Raw genomic sequence first — 15,028 nt, forward strand, 5'->3', positions numbered from 1 at the left:
ATCAGGCGCATGTAATTAGTGTACTGATCCGCCACCCGAGCCCGGCTAGAGCCCTGGTTGATGGTTGCAGGCGCGTATAATTTCGTTGAATGAGAGAGTTCAGTAACAGCGCACAGGAGAGGCTGCAGTAACGTTACTTACCAGGCCTCCAGGTGAACGTGTTTATCACGCCCCCAGCACACAGCCACACCAGACGATCTTCTGATTAATGTACGACGCACATGGCATGAAGGGCGGAACGTAGCACACGCCCCCAGCGTTTCTCTCGCCCCCAGTGTGCCCCTTGATGCGGCGCAATTGCGTTCACATGGCATGAAGGCCGGACACACGCCCCAAGCGTTTCTCATGCCCCCAGCATGTCACACCCCCAGCGCGCCCCTTGATGCTGCGCTGAAACATAATTGGCGCTTGTATGTACGACTCACATGGCATGAAGGGCGGACACACGCCCCCAACGTTTGTCACGCCCCCAGAATTTGTCATGCCCCCAGCACACGCCCACAGCCCACGATGTGATGGCCGTACCACACGCCCCCCAGCGTTAGTCACGGCCACGCCACACAGCACAACGCAGACACGCCCACAAGGGACTACTTTGCTGGCACGGTTCTTTTACCTTTTAAATGTATAGAGGAGTTGGCCTAACGGCTAAGGCGCTCGACCTCGGACCTGGGGATCTGGGTTCGAGTCTTGGCAACGATGCCAAACATCCTGTGATTCTGGGCAAATCACTTAATCTCCCCGTGCCTAACAAAAATGAATGTGTGTCCTCATGTAACGTAACTGGTGCTATGTAGAGCGCTCTGATACCTGATTCAGTTCAGGTCAAGTTCGCGCTATATAAAACTCTGCAAAAAAAAAATATGGTGGCCGTCTGCATAGCCTATGTCCTTCTGCTGCAACTGCCCTTTCCAACGCTGTATTAGGTGTTGTGATTGGTGCTGTGATTACTGAGATTACCCGCCTCAAAGCTTTGGGCTCTCTCTTTATAATATTAGTATGGATATATATTGGTGTGGTGGCCCCTGGGGTTTGGTGGCCCTGTGCAGGTGCACAGCTTGCACATGCCTAAGGCCGCCCCTGCACTTAGGCTTCACCAAAGAAATGTCATCCTTGTATCTTTCTGGTCCATAATTCTGTTGATTAGGTGTAAGACAGTGTTGTGGAGTATACCTCAACCTATGACCCTCTTTGTTGTTAAGGTATTTAGTTACATTTTCCTGAGATGGCAACATTGGTCTTTAATGCTGGGCATTATGGAGTGTATTTGAACCCGTGATTGATTTTAATATAAATAGCTTAATTTTTAGTATTTAAGTGAGTCATATTGGAATGCAGCCCCAAGCACCGTAGCACTTTGCTTTGTCTAGAAGGTACTGCCCACCCTGCTGGGCAGTAGTAGAATTCTCAACAGCATAACATTAGTGGTATGCTTTGTCCTTACCCTACCTACACCCTTTGTGGGAGGACAAAAAGTGTCTCAATGTTAACACCTTCTGCGAAATTGTATGCAAAAATGTAAAGCAAAGTTGCATTTCTTTGAAAATGAGCCCACCTTTTATTGTGTTTAGTTAAAAGCAATGTAGAAAGGCTTTGTCACTAGAGATTCTAAGGGTACTGTTGGGTACTCCGATCACTAGTGACATTTTCTGAGGATCTGTTGAAAAGGAGAGAGTATTACTCTTAATTTGATGTCTGAAAATCATCAGATGTTGATGCACTATTGCAGGTCGGGGTTGTCACGGATCGGTGCTGACAGTGAAGCATTTTCTCATGCACAGTAGGAGCAGATAGCAAGAGTGACCAATAGCATATCTCTTGTTACCTGTTCTCAACACATCATGGTATGGCTGTGTTGACACTCAGGGGCATATGTACAAGAACTTAACACCACCATAACGTCAGTTTTTGGATGTTACGGCAGCTTTTTTTGTTTTCTAACCGTATTCACAAGTTGCCACTAACTGCAGTTAGCTGTACTTTTCCAGCGTAAACGTGAATTTTAAAGATCTGCACTTTTGTTAGAGGGACTTGCCAAAAAAAAGATGCAAGGTGGGCGTTCCCATGAAACAAATGCTGCTAACCACACTTCGCGATATTTACAATGATTTTTCCTTCCGGCGATAATCCCCCAAAACTGCCGCTAAGTAGAGTTAGCGGCAGGTTTTGAAGACCAGAAAAAAAGCTGCTCTAAAAAATGGTGCAAACATACCTGTACATAAGGGAGGGCAACCTAGACCCTAATTGGCATTCTCAACAACACCATAAAGGTACTAATCTTGCAGCTTGGAGCTCCAAGAAGACCACCACCACCGCCGCCACCAGCACCACCACAGAGGCAGCGCCACAGAAGAGAGCGGGTTTTCCTCCAATGCATCACGCTGATAGACCTCCGGATGTGGTAGCCCACTACAGGCTAAAAAGGTCCTCCATCACACGCATACTCACTCAGATAGCGTCAAGGCTACAGACACCATCCCAGGGCTGCACAAACATCCCTCTTATTGCTACTTGCAGTGCTGCACATTTTGGCCTTCCAGCTGCCAGAGTGGGTGGAGTCTCACAGTCATCCTTCTCCAGGTTCCTCCCAATTGTCTTGGATGCCATTGTCAGCCTGACACCGCAGCACCTACACTTCCCCAACACTGCGCAAAAATAACTTGAGAACAAGCAAGGTTTATATAACATTGCTGGGTTTCCACATGTGTTGGGGCGATTGACTGCACCCATGCGCAACTTGCGCCTCCTGCTGACACTGCGCATATATTCAGGAACAGGAAGCACACATTCTCAATGAACATGCAGGTAATCGTTGACGACCTGGGCCTGTTCATCAATTTTGTTGCAAAGTTTCCAGGCAGTGTGCATGACTCCTACATCTTTCGCCAATCGATCATCAACCAGCGGTTTGAGAATGGCACATATGGAAATGGACTGCTTGTTGGTAAGTACAAACGGAACACACCACACACCTCAAATCCCCAATCCTGTAGCTCAAATATGTGAGAATGCACATGTAGCAAATGTATTACGCAATACCTTGCAACAGGTCCACCTACTCTACACAAACACCCAAGGCCAAATAATCAAGACATATGTAAGTAGGCCCCGCAAGAGAGTAGCGCAGAAAATCTCACACAAACCACTATGTCGCTCTCGGAAGATAGATTTTGCAGAACTTCCCAGACAAAAAATGTAAATAATCGATGCAGCACGTGCCACAAGACTTCTGCTTCTGCTGGGCTACATCCATCCTGAAAGAAACACGTGCAGTATGTACAACAAGATGACAGATCACCCTGCTCTCACCTGTGATGGTGCACAATTAGCTGACATGTAAAATTACAGCCACCCATGCACCATGCTGCAAGGGTGCCTGCCTCATGGGGATGCAGGTATTGCTGCCTGAAGGGAGCCCCAACTGCACACAAAAAATCACCTAAGTTGATTAAACATTAATCTGCGTTGTGTCAGAATGGATCATGCATATAAAAAGCATACAAACAGTAGAAATATAAATGTCAGAACATGTTGTGCATCCATATGACTCCCTTGGTGAGGTGTAGCAATCTGATGTACAAACCAGCCAAATAAATATGTGTCGATTGTAAACATACACACACAGCTATATCTATGGTTATTAGCCCAACATGCATACAAGCAGAACCAAAGTTGACTCATGTCCAAGGACATCAATGCACATGTGCCAGTAGGTCAAGTGCACCAGGTAGCAGTGCCACTGTCACTCAAACACTGGGTGGATGTAAATAACCCACAATGAGTAAAATGTTTAGCAGCCAAGTATATTTGCTCTCAGCTATCCTCAGCACAATAACTCACAATGATGTATCTTGATGATGTTTAAACATAGAAATCTGCCTAAAGTCAAGGTGCCTGCTTCACTAGGCCCATGCGCCAACGGTACACCCCTAAAAATCTGTGCATAAGTGACTTACTGTTGGTGTTACATCTCTATAAATCGCCTCTAATCCTTTTTGAGTGATCCCAACAGTCACAACATGGAGTTAATACACAGGACCTGCCCAATGGCATCATGGTGATGTGTAGGCTGTTAAGTATAGGCAGGTCAATTTCAGTGATACAGGTCAATTGTCTGAAATATCACATGACAAAGCAGAAAGTACCAAGTTACACAATGTGCACACACCAAAAAAGCCACTCTGCAAACACAGCAGGCACAAATATTAATGGACACACCTCTACATTATCTGTTTCAGGAGATCAAGGATATGCTCTGTCGCCTTGGTTGATGACCCCATCAAAGTGACCCACACACAGGCCCAGAGAGTCAACAATGTTGCACTGGGATGCACAAGGGCCATCATTGAACAGACCTTTGGAGTCCTTAAATCAAGGTTCTGGTACATTGACATTTCAGGAGGGGGGAGACTACAGTACAGCCCTGAACATGTCTGTAAAATTATAATGGCATGTTGCGTTTTGAACAACATCTGTGAACGGACAAACACACAATTGCCAGAAGACCAGGAGGAGCAGGACAATCGGGAGGATGGCCAGGACGAAGAAGCTGATGCAAGACACACCACAGCTTCTGCTGCTAGAACAGCAAGGAGGGATGTCACCATCTGCACTTTCTTTACCTAATCTCCCTGAACAAATGTTACCTCACAAGGATTTCTTAAAACCAAACTCCATAGATTGTTATTTTTGCAAATAAAATGACACAACAACAAAATCAGTATGCTTGGTTACTGACTTCTGAAGCTGATTAATCTGGTAAGTGAAATTTAACAAAATAACAGTGCCACACAGCTCTCACACCTAGCAGGGGCATGACACCAATTAAAGGAAAAGTGGGAATGGAACAACGTACTGGGCATCTGTGCCAGTTTCTGTGTATGGTCCTTCACTGAGAAACAACAACTGTGTTGTGTCATCACAGGAGCACCTACAGGTCTCTTTACATACAAGAGTGTAGTACAACATACACTGTAAGGCTGATGCATCATCATTGCTGGGGCCACATAGATACAAATCCATAATAATATGTGAAATCCTACATATCTGTGTATTACATGAGACAGGAAGCAGGGAACTGACAACAGTATTAAATGTACATTACTAATCTGCACTGCATTCACTTGTGGGTGTTGAGGATGAAGATACAGAGAATATTACAGATACAATAACTGATGTATCAACACAGTACAGGGAATGCTACAAACACAAACCATACACAGTCAAACAACAACAGAAAGTGGGAATACCTCCAAAGATGACACGCCATTGGAATGACCAACAGGCACATGTCATGCATCACTAACACTGTGCATAAATCATCCTACAACACAACCCTGATCTGACAATGCTGTAGTCACAGAAGCACAAACAATGACACATATGTCAGCCATGGGCCAACTGGCAAGACAGCAGCACACAACAACGTGTATGTCGGACCAGGTACCTGCCAATGCAATGTCAATGAAGTGCTGATGTCACATGCACAACATCATGCGTATGTGCTACATCCAATTACTCTTGCTCTGTGTTCACACCCACAAGACAGAGAACAGACATACACATCAGTAATGTGCTACAGAGAATACAATAATTACAGACCAAACATTCTAACAACATGCAACATATAACTACTATAATGAACATTGTTTTGGGTCATACAGACATAAAAATAATTATTTTAAGCCCCCAGAAGGTGCACCACATTCAAGTGGATTATCACTATAAGTTTACTCATCTCAATTGCATGAAGTGTGTAACTTTGCTCTTCATCACAACTACAACAATCAAAATAGCCACACATCTGCTGGCACATTTGAACACATAGACAAACATGCTCATAAGAATAAATGTTAATGTCACACAACGTTGTATCTCTCAAGGAATGCAAACATACTCATCATGAAACGGTGTTGGCCAAGCTAGCCAGCCATCATGTATGGTTCACGTAGCAGTCCAGTGTGAACAACAAGTCACTCCACTCGTCAGGAGTATACCAGACAGAAAAATCTGTCCTGATAGCATCCGTTGAAATCCTACGTACACCCAAGGGCTCCATAACATGTGTGGATGATTGGCAGCACCACATAGGTGCCTCATGAATAGCAACATTGGCAAGCAGATCACATGTTCCATACTGTCCATGGATAAAAGTTTGGTACAAACAGTTTGTTCACGGCTATTGTGCAGATACAACCCCTTATCCTCCTCTGCTTCACACACAACCATCTACCAAACTTGACAACTACATCAGGCCTCATATCACAACATCCTCTCCAAGTCACTGACTCAGCCAGCCTAATCCTCAGTCAGTCCAGATCATACAAGCCTGGGTACAGCATGGTACTCTGAGTATGCATTTGAGACCACAGATACAGCAGATACAAGTGGACCCTCTTAATTACCTTCTCACAGGTCTCCTGCATCACAAGTCTTGTAGGGTAGAGAGCCTCACTCTCAACATCATCAGGCAACACAACCTATTCAGGCATAATGACATAGAGTGCCACTGCAAAGTTAATGGATGTCTCTCCTGTCATCCTGTAGTGTAGTTCCTATATTCCCAATAGGCTCTGCGCATTGGAATAATATATCCTATAGATTTGACGTAGGACTTAGGTCAACTAGGTCTCTATCGAATATATTAGACCTAATTGTGAGTGCCAGCTAGCTCAGAGATCACTAGAAACTTTCTCGAATACACAAGAAGGGATTCGTTTCTGACTACCGCATAAACATGACAACTTTGTTTCCCCAAGAATAAAGCTGATCTTCAGAGTCGTGGAAACAATAGATAGATATTTTACTTAGTCAATCATGCATGCTTCGTTTCATCAGAGGTGCAGAGAAATAGAGAGACGGGCGTTTTCAATAAAAGGGTTTTATTGAACAGTCTTCTTTCTCATGCAAGTAAAGTGAACTGCTACAATCGTAATACTGGTTGCAAAGTATAATACATACAGTAAGAAGAGTATTATGAAATAATACTGTAAAAGCATTGTATGGTTTCTAAACCATAGATAAATACATACATAAATAACAAAGGCTAAAAGTACTCAACTGGTGCTTCTAAAATAGGCCTACCCCGATGTACCTAACCTAAGTCTAGTATGAGGGAAGAAGTAAGTGAGGTGTAGCATAGGTTTAGTTTTTCTTTGCCAAGAATCTAACCAAGATTTCTCTTAGGGTCTAATCAGCTCCGTACCTTGGTTTTAGAATGAAGGAGGTCTCTCTGTCTAGGGATTCGATTTCCTAACACCCCGCGAGGGGAGCTTGGAAACACTGGAGCTGGATTCTCAGCGAGAGTAAGGACAGCTTCTTGATCAGTGTGTCAGCTGGAGGGTCGGCTTCCTTCTGCACTTGCTGTAGCGAGCTGCGTCAGGCAAGTAGATAGTCGAGCTGCTCCGAACCACCACGTGTTTGCTAGGGCAAGTGTAGGCATATTTATACCTCGAAAGTGCCTAGTTTGACGTAAAGTTGGACATAATAACGTCATCAAAGAACCCCAACGGAATGGTAGTTCTTTGAAAACTCCATGATTTCTAGGATAAATCAATATTCAAGCAAGGGGATGTCCCTGACTGCTGAAGCCGAGTTTTCCAAGAAATCGTTGTGGCTTTTTGGAACAAGTGGAAGTAGCCATGCCTGTATTTGGACTGGATGGGTTATGTCTAAATATGGTTATGATTTCTATGCCTATATAAGGGCAATGTGAATTGTACCTATATAAGGGCATGAATTGGTAAATTACACTTGGATTCTAAAATGCTACACAACAATCCCAGTGTCCTCTTGGTGCGTGCCATGCAATGCACACCACCCTTTGTACAAAAGCGCCTTGAATGATCAACACACCAAATTGCAACATGCGTACTTCTCATGTCAGCAATGTATGAACATTGAACATGCTAGGTTATGTCACCAGGTAATGGTCATTGCTGATGCACCAATGGCAAGAGCCAGGGCCCACCATCTCACGCACAACACAGGCATTGACGGTAACGTCAGTATGCTGTAACTCTGCAGTATCTGTGTCAAATACCAAACTACAGCGTGGTCTCCAGGCCATGCATACTGTTTGCATTTACAGGCATTGATAGCTTTGCTGTTGCAAGGATTGCAACATGCGAAGCGCTGCCTTGCTGTTCCAAAGGAAAAATATCATGTTCACCTGTGAATCTGGTTCTATAACATGTTTGTACATGGCTCAGTGGGGCTTGTTGACCTATGCATAATTTTGAGTTGGCTGCTCCATTCGGTTATATGTCGCACACATTTAACTATGCATTATCTGAGTTGTCCCTGGAAGCTCTTGTAGCCCTTATGGGATAAACAATATGGGACAGCACACTGACATCGATAGATTGTACTAATATCAGTCCAACCGTAAAATCATTGTCCATAACAACTTCTATCTGCTCATTGCTGTCATGCTAAACTGATTTTAAAATGTTGCTTGCACAAGAAGATCCTTCTACCATGTAATGTATGTTTTTGCATATTTTGTAATGGTGACAATGGATATAGTCATTACACACTGGTCATAGATCATGTAATGCATAGCACAGCATGAAATGCACAGACATTACTTATGAAAATATGGGCATGAGTCCCTTTGCACAAAATGTCTTCAATAGGCACCTCTGTGCCTCTAGCTAATTAAATACTCAGATGTGAATGTGTAGTCATAGCTGCGCATTGTATGCTTCATCACTAATCTCATATACAATTAGTGACTGCCTGTTGGTCAATGACATGTGTGTAGCAAGCCCATCTAACTGGCAAAGACATCACAGCAAAGTTTGATGTAAGTCTCACATGTAGTGACACATACCACAATGCTAACCCTAATGAGTGACACTGAGGCATGCTTTTTCTTACACACATGATCAGTCATTGACAGGCATCAATGTGAGTAACTAGTGCCTCTTGACAGCACAGGATCACTCATATCAGGACAGTGCAGATAGACTACACTCCAGTACACCACACAGATCACACCACATATCCATATTATGTTGTTATGCCGGCTCAATCATGAAAAATGGTACATATTCTCATCACATACAAACATTAAACATACTATCAAAATACATGTATAGAGGAAATATTCCCGCTTAACCCTTAGTGGGGAAAAATTTGTCGCTAAGTCCAAAAACGGGCCGCCAACTGCCAGGAAGTGATGTCAGTCTGCATCCTGTTCCATTGAGGAGTACTGTACACTTTCACTTTCTCTTTCAACCACACTGTTAGTGTCTGTTGTGAATTGTGGAGATGTTGCAATGTGTCTGCTGGTGTTGGTGTTTTCAAGAGAGTTTCTGTGCGTATTGTACTGTTCATACTGTCCTTGTTGAGTCCCGTGTCTTTGTCCATACGTGTTTTTTGCCACTGTCTGATTGTTTTGTCGGGTGTACATCTTAGGGATATTTTTGTAATTTACACAGGTATTAGTGGTAATTTGTGGATTTTTTTTGGTTCCCTGGGCTCACTTTTGTTTGGGAGATGTTGGGTCAGGGTTGGGAGGCAGGACATCTGAGGGGGCCTTATTTGCCAAAGATGGTTCAGGCTGGGGACATATCCTCCAGGGATACAATATTAAATATGGAGGTGAGGTGGGGTCATATCCATGAACAAAATGATGAGAATGTTTGGTGTGGACAGGACTGTCCAGCGGTGGAAGAACCGTTGGCAGGATTGCGTTGAGCATGAGGGAGACCTCATGGATCATCTGGGATTCATCGTTGGCAGGCAAGGTGATAAGTACATGATCAATTTTGTTTCAGATCAGAGGATAAATCCACTGAACACTAACTAGGTTCTGGACAACATCTATGCCTCCCTCATGGAATGTGCTACCTGGCTAAACTAAAGGCCTGTCATGCTGTACTGTCCATCGCTATGTGCATTGATATTGGTACACTTCACATGATCAACTGGCTGTCAAGCTCTGTGAGATAAGCAATGCGGGTTATCAACATGTCAAGGGTCGTGATACACCTGTGGGGACTAAAATGGACCTATTTGACCAAACAGTGTCACGTTTATTGACGCCGTTGATGAGAAAAGTTACTCATTAACCTGTGGAACAAGTTGTTGTCTATTTTGTCCCACTGACCTGGGAAGGGATGTCCATTAGGCCGCAAGGCTGAAATTGACATGTGTTGGGTGTCACACAGGCAAAGCACATTCCAACATGTATTTAACATGGACACACACCTGACTGTTACAGTGAATAAAATTGTATCATGAAGATCTCAATGATGTACGTGAGTCGTGTGAAATGTGACGTTAATGACATTTATCTTTCTCTCCATACATTTTACACAGCTGGAAGATCCTTGATCACACAGGGGGATGTGGATCCCTTCATTGTCTCACATGCCACTGGTGAGTGTATTGCGCCTTCCTTTGAATTGTATGTGTTTATATATATATATATATATATATATATATATATATATATATATATATATATATATATATATATATATGTAATACATATATATATATATATATGTAATATATATATATATATATATATACACAGTCTCGGATTTGACTGCCCATACACTCGACTGCACCTGGAGGGACTGGCTGCTGCGTTTATGGGGGACACAGGGAGGCTCCCGTCGTTTCAGAATTCTTCGAAAAACCCGACTCACCTGGAGCTGGCCCTTACCTACAGTTTTCCCTACTCCCCCACGCCACCTGCCTTGCAGCGCCGGGACAGTGCCTGCTGGGATTTGGAGTTCAGTGAACTTAAGACGAACTCCTATTGGTGTGATGATGTCAGCAGGGGGAGGGGACACAGTGACCAGCGGGTATTTTACACAGGACAAGTACTATGGGGGTGTTTCCTAACAGCACAAGGCACTGAAGAAGGCAAGTGTGCCGAAATGCATCTGCCGCTGCTGAGAGGTCTGAAATAAAGGATTCCTGCACTGTTTCCCCCTGTTGGCCTCTGATCTTTTCTTTTTGGAGGGATGGTTGTTGATATATATATATATATATATATTCCTCTCAAACGCCTGAAGCTTCTGGGAGGCACACGACAGTTCTCCACCTTCCAGGCTTTTCAGTTCAGCGCATTTTCCATCTTGCAATTGGGTTCTTGCCCGACGCGTTTCAGGGAATTCCTCCCATCTTCAGGGGCTGCCGACTGGAAACACACGTTTTAGGCACCCTTTGTTTCGCCGGATTTATGTTGTACAAATCACCTGGTAGGCGTGGCCTCGTTTGCCAAGTCATGCCTGTCATTTGTGGGATTTGTAGTCCGTAACGGTGCCTAATTGTTTGTTAAGCCTTTAAGTAAGGACGAGTGTTAAAAGTCATTTAAGGCAATTACATTTACCTATTGTAGGTTTGCATTTGTGGTACTGTGCGCTGTTTGTTCAGAAGGAGTTCTGTGCACACCCCCAACCAGTTTGAAGGTGCTGGCCTCACGTAGCTGCGAAGGTTCGTATTTCCAGCCCGTGATGGTGCTCTCCCCACGGCACAGGCAGCCGTGTGCAATATTCCTCTCAAACGCCTGAAGCTTCTGGGAGGCACACGACAGTTCTCCACCTTCCAGGCTTTTCAGTTCAGCGCATTTTCCATCTTGCAATTGGGTTCTTGCCCGACGCGTTTCAGGGAATTCCTCCCATCTTCAGGGGCTGCCGACTGGAAACACACGTTTTAGGCACCCTTTGTTTCGCCGGATTTATGTTGTACAAATCACCTGGTAGGCGTGGCCTCGTTTGCCAAGTCATGCCTGTCATTTGTGGGATTTGTAGTCCGTAACGGTGCCTAATTGTTTGTTAAGCCTTTAAGTAAGGACGAGTGTTAAAAGTCATTTAAGGCAATTACATTTACCTATTGTAGGTTTGCATTTGTGGTACTGTGCGCTGTTTGTTCAGAAGGAGTTCTGTGCACACCCCCAACCAGTTTGAAGGTGCTGGCCTCACGTAGCTGCGAAGGTTCGTATTTCCAGCCCGTGATGGTGCTCTCCCCACGGCACAGGCAGCCGTGTGCAATATTCCTCTCAAACGCCTGAAGCTTCTGGGAGGCACACGACAGTTCTCCACCTTCCAGGCTTTTCAGTTCAGCGCATTTTCCATCTTGCAATTGGGTTCTTGCCCGACGCGTTTCAGGGAATTCCTCCCATCTTCAGGGGCTGCCGACTGGAAACACACGTTTTAGGCACCCTTTGTTTCGCCGGATTTATGTTGTACAAATCACCTGGTAGGCGTGGCCTCGTTTGCCAAGTCATGCCTGTCATTTGTGGGATTTGTAGTCCGTAACGGTGCCTAATTGTTTGTTAAGCCTTTAAGTAAGGACGAGTGTTAAAAGTCATTTAAGGCAATTACATTTACCTATTGTAGGTTTGCATTTGTGGTACTGTGCGCTGTTTGTTCAGAAGGAGTTCTGTGCACACCCCCAACCAGTTTGAAGGTGCTGGCCTCACGTAGCTGCGAAGGTTCGTATTTCCAGCCCGTGATGGTGCTCTCCCCACGGCACAGGCAGCCGTGTGCAATATTCCTCTCAAACGCCTGAAGCTTCTGGGAGGCACACGACAGTTCTCCACCTTCCAGGCTTTTCAGTTCAGCGCATTTTCCATCTTGCAATTGGGTTCTTGCCCGACGCGTTTCAGGGAATTCCTCCCATCTTCAGGGGCTGCCGACTGGAAACACACGTTTTAGGCACCCTTTGTTTCGCCGGATTTATGTTGTACAAATCACCTGGTAGGCGTGGCCTCGTTTGCCAAGTCATGCCTGTCATTTGTGGGATTTGTAGTCCGTAACGGTGCCTAATTGTTTGTTAAGCCTTTAAGTAAGGACGAGTGTTAAAAGTCATTTAAGGCAATTACATTTACCTATTGTAGGTTTGCATTTGTGGTACTGTGCGCTGTTTGTTCAGAAGGAGTTCTGTGCACACCCCCAACCAGTTTGAAGGTGCTGGCCTCACGTAGCTGCGAAGGTTCGTATTTCCAGCCCGTGATGGTGCTCTCCCCACGGCACAGGCAGCCGTGTGCAATATTCCTCTCAAACGCCTGAAGCTTCTGGGAGGCACACGACAGTTCTCCACCTTCCAGGCTTTTCAGTTCAGCGCATTTTCCATCTTGCAATTGGGTTCTTGCCCGACGCGTTTCAGGGAATTCCTCCCATCTTCAGGGGCTGCCGACTGGAAACACACGTTTTAGGCACCCTTTGTTTCGCCGGATTTATGTTGTACAAATCACCTGGTAGGCGTGGCCTCGTTTGCCAAGTCATGCCTGTCATTTGTGGGATTTGTAGTCCGTAACGGTGCCTAATTGTTTGTTAAGCCTTTAAGTAAGGACGAGTGTTAAAAGTCATTTAAGGCAATTACATTTACCTATTGTAGGTTTGCATTTGTGGTACTGTGCGCTGTTTGTTCAGAAGGAGTTCTGTGCACACCCCCAACCAGTTTGAAGGTGCTGGCCTCACGTAGCTGCGAAGGTTCGTATTTCCAGCCCGTGATGGTGCTCTCCCCACGGCACAGGCAGCCGTGTGCAATATTCCTCTCAAACGCCTGAAGCTTCTGGGAGGCACACGACAGTTCTCCACCTTCCAGGCTTTTCAGTTCAGCGCATTTTCCATCTTGCAATTGGGTTCTTGCCCGACGCGTTTCAGGGAATTCCTCCCATCTTCAGGGGCTGCCGACTGGAAACACACGTTTTAGGCACCCTTTGTTTCGCCGGATTTATGTTGTACAAATCACCTGGTAGGCGTGGCCTCGTTTGCCAAGTCATGCCTGTCATTTGTGGGATTTGTAGTCCGTAACGGTGCCTAATTGTTTGTTAAGCCTTTAAGTAAGGACGAGTGTTAAAAGTCATTTAAGGCAATTACATTTACCTATTGTAGGTTTGCATTTGTGGTACTGTGCGCTGTTTGTTCAGAAGGAGTTCTGTGCACACCCCCAACCAGTTTGAAGGTGCTGGCCTCACGTAGCTGCGAAGGTTCGTATTTCCAGCCCGTGATGGTGCTCTCCCCACGGCACAGGCAGCCGTGTGCAATATTCCTCTCAAACGCCTGAAGCTTCTGGGAGGCACACGACAGTTCTCCACCTTCCAGGCTTTTCAGTTCAGCGCATTTTCCATCTTGCAATTGGGTTCTTGCCCGACGCGTTTCAGGGAATTCCTCCCATCTTCAGGGGCTGCCGACTGGAAACACACGTTTTAGGCACCCTTTGTTTCGCCGGATTTATGTTGTACAAATCACCTGGTAGGCGTGGCCTCGTTTGCCAAGTCATGCCTGTCATTTGTGGGATTTGTAGTCCGTAACGGTGCCTAATTGTTTGTTAAGCCTTAGGCAAAGCCTAGGTAAATGTAATTGCCTTAAATGACTTTTAACACTCGTCCTTACTTAAAGGCTTAACAAACAATTAGGCACCGTTACGGACTACAAATCCCACAAATGACAGGCATGACTTGGCAAACGAGGCCACGCCTACCAGGTGATTTGTACAACATAAATCCGGCGAAACAAAGGGTGCCTAAAACGTGTGTTTCCAGTCGGCAGCCCCTGAAGATGGGAGGAATTCCCTGAAACGCGTCGGGCAAGAACCCAATTGCAAGATGGAAAATGCGCTGAACTGAAAAGCCTGGAAGGTGGAGAACTGTCGTGTGCCTCCCAGAAGCTTCAGGCGTTTGAGAGGAATATTGCACACGGCTGCCTGTGCCGTGGGGAGAGCACCATCACGGGCTGGAAATACGAACCTTCGCAGCTACGTGAGGCCAGCACCTTCAAACTGGTTGGGGGTGTGCACAGAACTCCTTCTGAACAAACAGCGCACAGTACCACAAATGCAAACCTACAATAGGTAAATGTAATTGCCTTAAATGACTTTTAACACTCGTCCTTACTTAAAGGCTTAACAAACAATTAGGCACCGTTACGGACTACAAATCCCACAAATGACAGGCATGACTTGGCAAACGAGGCCACGCCTACCAGGTGATTTGTACAACATAAATCCGGCGAAACAAAGGGTGCCTAAAACGTGTGTTTCCAGTCGGCAGCCCCTGAAGATG

The sequence above is a fragment of the Lissotriton helveticus genome, chromosome 1_1 (assembly GCF_964261635.1).
Source record: "Lissotriton helveticus chromosome 1_1, aLisHel1.1, whole genome shotgun sequence".
Lineage (NCBI taxonomy): Eukaryota > Metazoa > Chordata > Amphibia > Caudata > Salamandridae > Lissotriton > Lissotriton helveticus.